Genomic DNA, 8,157 nt, shown 5'->3' with positions numbered 1-8,157 from the left:
TTGTGTAACTAGCTTATACCTTTTTGTATACATTGTAGTTTTTATATTGAAAATATACTTTATTCACACGTAAACCTGGGATTAAAGAGTCTTAAACAAGTGTAATATTTCTTTTTAAATTAGACCTTTTTTGACGAGAATTCTTCTAAGCAAAAGAAAGATGTCGACTGTCATCAATTTCAGTGGCCCAGATCCATATTCTAATATGCAGAAAGTAAACGATAGGATGAAGCATCAGTGATCATTTGCGAGTAAACAATCATCTCGATGTAATACCGGAGTGTGAGGCGCCTGATAAGTAGATCCGCGGTGCGTATGTGGGCGAAACCGCAAACGTTAGAAATCGCGGACATGCGTATTGAATGGACGGGGACTGGTCGCGTTGAGGTTGAGTGGAGATACAAGGCTCGATAGAAAATATAAACAATTGATACATTTGTAACTGGGATTGATCACAATCTGGATTTGTCAGCTAAAAAGAGAAAAAAGATCAGGAATTTATGTCATCTGGAATTATATAGCATTTACGATTCAAAAATAACTTCTGATTCTGCGAAGCCTTGTCCAAGCTATGTAGAGTTTTATACATTGATAAATACAATTAAATTTTGTCAGTAGGTAAATTTAAGACTAATTTCCAATATCCAAAGAAAAATAAAATAATCAATTTGCCATCATCTCGCATTTATGAAGTTTCTTCTTACTGTATGCACTGTCTGTGTCTGAAAGTCTATGGCAGCAAGTAAACCTAGCTCAGAAGAAAGTTGGTCACTTAAAGAAAGTTTAATTAATACTGCGACATTAGGATTGCGTTTTCATCTTGATTTCGTGCATTGTCAAGTAAACGAATCGCTTGGTTTCTTTATAATGTAAAAAGTCGGTCATTGCCTCGGGCTGTAGGGCGAGCGGTAAGTGGGCTGGTCTATTCAACTTGCAAAGTGAGTCTATGTAAAATCACTGGAGTAGGTGTAGAGAGTTCGTTTTATAGTCGTATCCTATTGGCTTTAGCGGAAATAAATCATTTGGTATGGATTGATTTGTTGGAATTGCTGAATTGCAAAAATGCTGCAAAACTAAGACAAAATACCTTTGTATCGGAAAAGACCTTTTCCCAGCTGTGGGACGTTTGATATTAATATTTAAATAAGCCGCTTTTTACCAACAAATATGGATTGTTCTAGTCAAAATATTAAAAGGCGGGTGCCTATATATTTCTACTTCTCGAATTACCTAATAACCTGTTTCGAACCGGTCTGTTTCGTACTACATAATTCAATCAAGCTACGCCCGCATTTTTGTAGCATCACTTTAAAATGATTTCGACAATGTAAAGAGATAATATCTCATGATTTAGCGAGCTGATAGGTGAGGAATGAAGAAACGGACGTAACGTTGCGCTTGCGCACGCGACCGCCGCTCACTGGCCGACTGGTGTTTGTTGTAGGAAATTACAAATACACTTTCCTGCAAATATAAAAAGGAAAACTAGAAAAAACATGTGGTTTTCTTTCCATGTCTTTAATTTGTGGCAAAAAAGTGAAACTCTTTTATATCAATATTTTATGGTGAAATCGATATATAAGTATATAGTTATATTTTAGGACAAAATTATCCAGTATAGGCGAAACCGATAAAGAGGAGGAATTTAACAAGACTCAGGTCACTTAGTAAATAATTAATTTGTTTTCTATTCCAATGCTGACAATTTCTTCTACCAAACGACAAGTTTGCTTATGACACTAATGACGTATAGAAACCTACGAGTAAATGTTATTTTAATTACTTCTTAAGGCTGATTTTGCGTAGGATGGCGGGAAAATGTAAACTAAGTAACTCAAGATATTATTTAAACGATACTGTTAGTTGAACCTGACAACTAAATAATGTACCTACTTCCAATCTCTGTAGCGTATTAATAATAAGTCGTTTGTTATACATTAATTTATAATTACTTGAATTTAATTAGCTATGATATGATCAAACACGTTGCAACAACCGAAATATAACAGTCCCTAATATAAATTAAAGCTAAAACCACAACAAAAGCGACATCTAATAATGCTATTAACATACAGTTACGCGCCGTTGAAGGCCCAACGCATAAGGGTCACAGGCACACCTGGGTTTACCGAACAAACAAACAAACATCTGACGATAACATATTTATAGAATTTGAAAAATTTTGCTCTTATGTCTTGTCAAATGGGCAGGACTCCAACTAAACACAGGTGCTAACAAAGCACGTGCGACAATCAGATCACGTGAGAAAATGAGTAAATATCTGAAGTAAAGAAACAATAAGACTGTGTAGTAATACGTAAATGAACATTATTAAAATAAATTAATATATTATAATAGATAAATTTGGTGAAAAATAGGACGATTGTAAGGACACCTATTAAGCTGAAATCCACTAAACCATTCAGGCAACAACGCTTGTCAAAGAAATATACAAACGCAATCAAAGACCACGTTATTTTAATTTTACTCATTTGTCAAAACGTAAAAGTAAACAATGACGGTTTTGAGGTCATCTTAGTGAGATATGGTCCGATATTTATCAAAATTAAATGTGTACAGCGAGTGATAGATGAGTAGAAAACTAGAAACCATCGAATGCCATTTAACTCATCAATTCTGCGATGATATGAGCATCCGATATTAATTAAAACTTTCTTCCTTTTTGCTTAAATGCTAATCATGAATCGAATCAATTTGTAAATCTAATATTTTTTGTGTATCTTCCTTAAGAATTTCATGAAAGTTATGGAAACCAGGTGTTTTGCAGCCATCGGCCCATAACAAAAAAAAAAACTGGCTTCAATAAATAAATATTCGATAATCGGACCGATCCAAACCTCTTTTTGTCGTAAATCAAATAGGTTTATCGTAAAAAGTTAGCATATTATCATTTGGATATTCAGCTGTTTACAAAGATTTATGTACAGAAGATAATGTTTTTATCTCTTGTGGTCAGTTGTGGTTCTCTCTGGCGTCTTTCTTTGACGTTTTACGAGCAATTTATTGTGCTGCGAGTCAATAATACGTGGAGACAGTCAAGGTTTTTAATAGATTAATAAATTATATTCATTGTAGAAAAGATGGAATTTTAGATTCATTTCTATTATTAAATAACAAACAATTTATGTGTTTGTTTGCTTCGACTTTCTTTAAATAAAATTATCAACGTTTCGTCAAAGCTTTCGAAAGAATCATCATACAATTATCTTTTAGTTTAATATTAGGGAAAAAAAACAAAGCAATCTACCATTGTTGCATCTGTTATCCCTAACATTACTGGAGTACAATACCATTACACCAGTAATCATGAATATTATTGTCCCGAGAAAACTTAAAGTGAAATTTATATAGATACGCCATTGTTTTGATATTATTATACGCTTTCACTTTCCTGCATAATGCAAGGCAAGTGCTGTATCAAGGGAACTGTAATTTATTACTGAATATTTGATAACTCGCTTGGCGATGCACTTGTTTGTTTAAATACATTCAAATTTGAAGTTTGTTATTGATGTTTGCTTTCTCTTCAATACGTATGTGTAAACACGATAGACAACAGACGCTTTGTAACTAGACGGTGTGTTATTGAAAGATGGTGTCGTTAAAATTTCAATTTAGAAAATGTTTATAAATAAAATATATAAAAAAATAATATCTTTGAAGAGAGTATAATCTAACGACACCTCACAAGCTCAAATCCATCCAATCTTTGATAAGAGACTATACCCAAAACATACATTAATTTGCGGAACATAACCTTCTTTCTGACGCAGTCGGCTAGCTTTCGCTATACACGTGATAAATCAGCTGTCAGTCAAACTGATGCGTTAGTACGGAATTAGTTAATTACGTGCAGAACATAAATATACGTTGAACCTTGACACGTTGGTTTCCATGTTGCGTGGGAGTTATATTTTATTTATAACATGTCCGCTCATTATTTACTAGTTCGATGTATAGTAAAAATAATCTTGTGGCTGTTACGATGCCATTAATAGACATTACTGCTATTACAAGTTACATATACGCATTGTGAGTCTCTTGATTTAATTTAATCCGTTTCTCGTCTCTGTTTATGTTTTAAACAACGTTTCGTTCATAGAAATATCGTTATTTTATCTAAATGGCCAAATCACAGTCTGGACTGAATGTCAATGGATACTTTCATCGTTTTGCTGTATTTTAGTCTAAAATTATCTATTACCTACTAATACTACATAAAAGCTTCATTGATATAGCTGAGACTGAAAACATAAACAAAATGATATGAACTCACATAAAGTACCAAGGGGGGAGGGGAATCATTACCCATGATTATACTTTCAAAAAATAAAACAGGAGACTGTCACGACATTAGCGATAATGACATTACGTTTGCAAAATTACGTAAAAGTGTTGGCGGCACCTGACGGCCGGCAAACCAGTCCGGTGCGCGCGCGCATCGCGACCAGTTTGCGACAAGGTCCCGCGTCCCGGCCGCCGGGCACTTCCACCGCGGGAGCGTTAGCCTCTATCAACCCGTTTATTATTTTTATATTTCGCGTCCACACGCAAAATGGCTGGCATTGCATGATTATTCGGACTCGCTTGTTGGCGAAGTCGTTAGTGAACCTGACTGCTAAATAAGAGGTCGTGAGTTCGATTCCCGTCTGAGACAAACATTTGTTAGATGAGCAAAGGTGTTTTTTGTGTTCTGTTGTTTTTTATTTAATTAAAAATGATTATTTCACGCTTGTCTGATTATTAAAATAAAGGTTCTATCGACTTTAGAACCTAATCGCCGTGTGTCATTGTTAAAAAGTTTTCACATACATTCTTGCATCAACAAACTTAGTTTAAAATAGAACTCACTACATAACTTATATTCTACATTTCCTGTTTGGATAACACGTTCATTGATTAAGATTATCCTGTCAGTATACACTACTTAGTCCAAATCCTTCCTTGAACAATAAAATACTAATACAATTATGCTGTTGTATTGTGATCTATGATTAGGGAAACAATTTGGCAGCTATCGTGTTGTAGTAAACCAGATTTATGAACTGTTTATGGTATAACAACGAAATCGGAAGCGATAAATCGGTATAATTAAAGACACTTGTAATAATGTAAGATATTTTCATCCGAATTAGGATCCGAATCCGAATCCGTGAATGTAGAGCGATTAATTGAACTATTCTATAAATGAAATAATACCAAAACGTCAAAGCACTGGTATGCTTTGACGTTTTGGTATTATTTTCTATTTTTTATAAAGGTTTGGTATTGATCAAGCCTCTCAAATGTAATATCGAACAATGAGACAGAAAAAAAAACAACAACCGAACAATTAAAAAATATTCATAAGAAATTGCACTTACCAAGCACATCAGAATAAATTTGAGTTTTAGATATAATTTTCGGAGGACCCACTGCATTTCCGTTCACAGTTCTTCGTCTTGTCACAGTCACACACAGAATGACAGATAAGCGAGTCTTTAACTCTAAACCCATTAGCCGTAACGACTGTCCACATAGCAATAGTTATACAGAGAGCAGTAATGGCAAAATAAACATTGAAAACGAGTAATTTTCTTATTAGACTTAATTAATCGTTGTTTGACGTACTGTGAAGGATAATACTAATACCATTATCACATTAAATCATTGTGTAATATGTGTTATGGCGACTATTGTATACACGATAGAGTATTAAATTGAGTATTATAAAACTATCAGAAACGAGCACACTTCATCAGGGAATATTTACTCACAAATATTGCAACTGTCATTGGTTAAATCATTTTCAAATCGGTTTAATAGTTCTTGAGTTTACCCCTACGACTTCAGTTACTGATAAACTCTACCTTTTAATAATATTAGCATAGGTAATGCTCCAGTGATTATACACAGAAAGATAAATATTGTAAAATAACGTTTATTATTTTCATTATCACGTTACCTTAAGTGGCACTTTGTTAAAGTAGTTCTTAGTATCATTAGTTAAGGATTAGACAGCTTAGCGGTTAATTATAAAAAAATAAACATAATAAATGATGTATACTCGTTATTCCCACCTTTTTTAAGTAAAAACAAGTAACAAAAAATAGATATGCAATTTGTTCCTTCGCGTATTGGGTGGAAATTGATCATATTAATGTGTTATCCTATTTTACCTCACAGATTCATATTATGTACTACTTTATCCAGAACTCAAAAGATACTACTAACTATTGCCAATAAAAAAACCTTTTAAAATACAGCAACGATACCAATTTCATCTCATCCGTTTTTATATCATAATCTACGCGATCCACAACCTCACGTATAGTATACAATTAACCCTCTTCATAGCCCCCCCCCTTTCATAGCCGGGTTTTACATTCTTACACGGTACACAGTAACACCCGAGTATGTGTAGTCACGTCGCATTCCCCGCGCCCCTATGGCAGTATTCGACCGTATCTCTCGGAAGTAACGTGGTACGTGGTCTTCAAGCCACCCTCACATAATTTCGATTGGAACCCTACATGGCTTCGCAATAATTATGTACCGACACTGTTTACGCACGTACCAAGAAAGCACTCAGTTAACGCATGACCGTTCTCGTAGAGGTCGCAGTGTAGTAATATGACCTTTTTGCGTAATTTACTATTATTTGGCGGTTATTATATAATTTATTGTAACGTTATTATAGTCTGCATTGGTTAGGCAAGTGTAGACAGGCTGTTGCAAGATAAACGCTCAGATTAACAAGTTAAAAAATATTTAGAAAAAGACCTGTCATCATTTACAAACTCGGCAGTTCAAGTTGTTCTCTAGTTAAAAAAAAAGTTTAAATATCACGACCAGGCTTGCAATAATTGTGAAATTAATACGGTGCTGTAAGTCGACATAAGTGTTTTAAAGATCATGAACAACGAGTTTCAATTATTTAACCGCGACGTTTACATTGAGACGTAGTTGAAATACCAATTGCAATGGCGAAAATATCCCAATTTGGAATTACAGGGGTCTTGAAAATGTCTTGAGGGGATTCGAATATAGCAGTACTCATCAATGATACTGACCCAAAACGTTCGAAAATGTCTACTTGTCTCTACCTTTCTGTTTAAAATGACAGGGATAGCATGATACTTCGTTTGTGAATACTATTTTAATACATGGTGACATTAATGCCTGTGTCATTAAAAAAAAAAACAGTATCATTATGCATAATGCTGATAGTTTGTTTTGCCAATCAGGTCATCCAACACATGATCAAGGCGACGAACTTCAACGATTTTTACATAATTTAAATTGCATTTCGTAATCCATCAAATCGTGTACCTGAGCGTAAGATAAAGAAAATTCGTAAACACATTATGTAAGCAATCGGCGTGCATATATTTAATTAAGTCTATTCATAGAGTAGATCGAAATGTGTGTTTTAAATAAATAGACAATTGTTGTGTAAGTGCCAAACAATTTAAAACTGGCGATACCTGAGAATTGTATTCGGAATGTACAACAAAGAAAAATTTGAATCGAAGTGTTTCTATTGAATTCGAAGTCTATTTATATTTGGCGATTGTTTTGAAGCTATTATTACAATCAATGTATTGTTAATAGTTTTAGGCGATTCAAATTTCAGTAAAATCTCTATTTTATTTATACATCTAATTTTTTGTGTGTCCATATGTCATGCAATCCTACTAAACTGCTGAACGGATTTGAATGAATTTTCTTGTGCGTGTTTAGTCCTGGATGGTTTAGATTCATATATTTAGTTTATTTTTCTCTGCTTTGCATTGTAGTCAGCACTGAACTTTAGTATTCTGAAGCTATATTTTTTCTGCTACGTTTATCATGGACTGAATTTCCATTTGTTTTTTTTTTAAACTTAAAACTATGCATTACAGTAAAATCTAATTATTCTTACTTAATAGAACTTATAAGCTAAATACAATGACATAAAAGTACGTTTTACTCATAATTAAAACTTTATTAGAGTTGTTTTGATAGGTTTCTATTAAATCAAGTCGTAATATGACAGACAATGTGTAATAACATAAATCTATGCCAAGCCATCGGTAAACATTATCACATGTCTTCGTGACGTTCAAGAATAAGTAGAGTAAGTATATCACAAGTATTGAAAATAATCCCAAGTTA

This window comes from Trichoplusia ni, chromosome 22 (assembly GCF_003590095.1).
Source record: "Trichoplusia ni isolate ovarian cell line Hi5 chromosome 22, tn1, whole genome shotgun sequence".
Taxonomy (NCBI): Eukaryota; Metazoa; Arthropoda; class Insecta; order Lepidoptera; family Noctuidae; genus Trichoplusia; species Trichoplusia ni.
Note: the sequence above shows the minus strand (reverse complement) of the source record.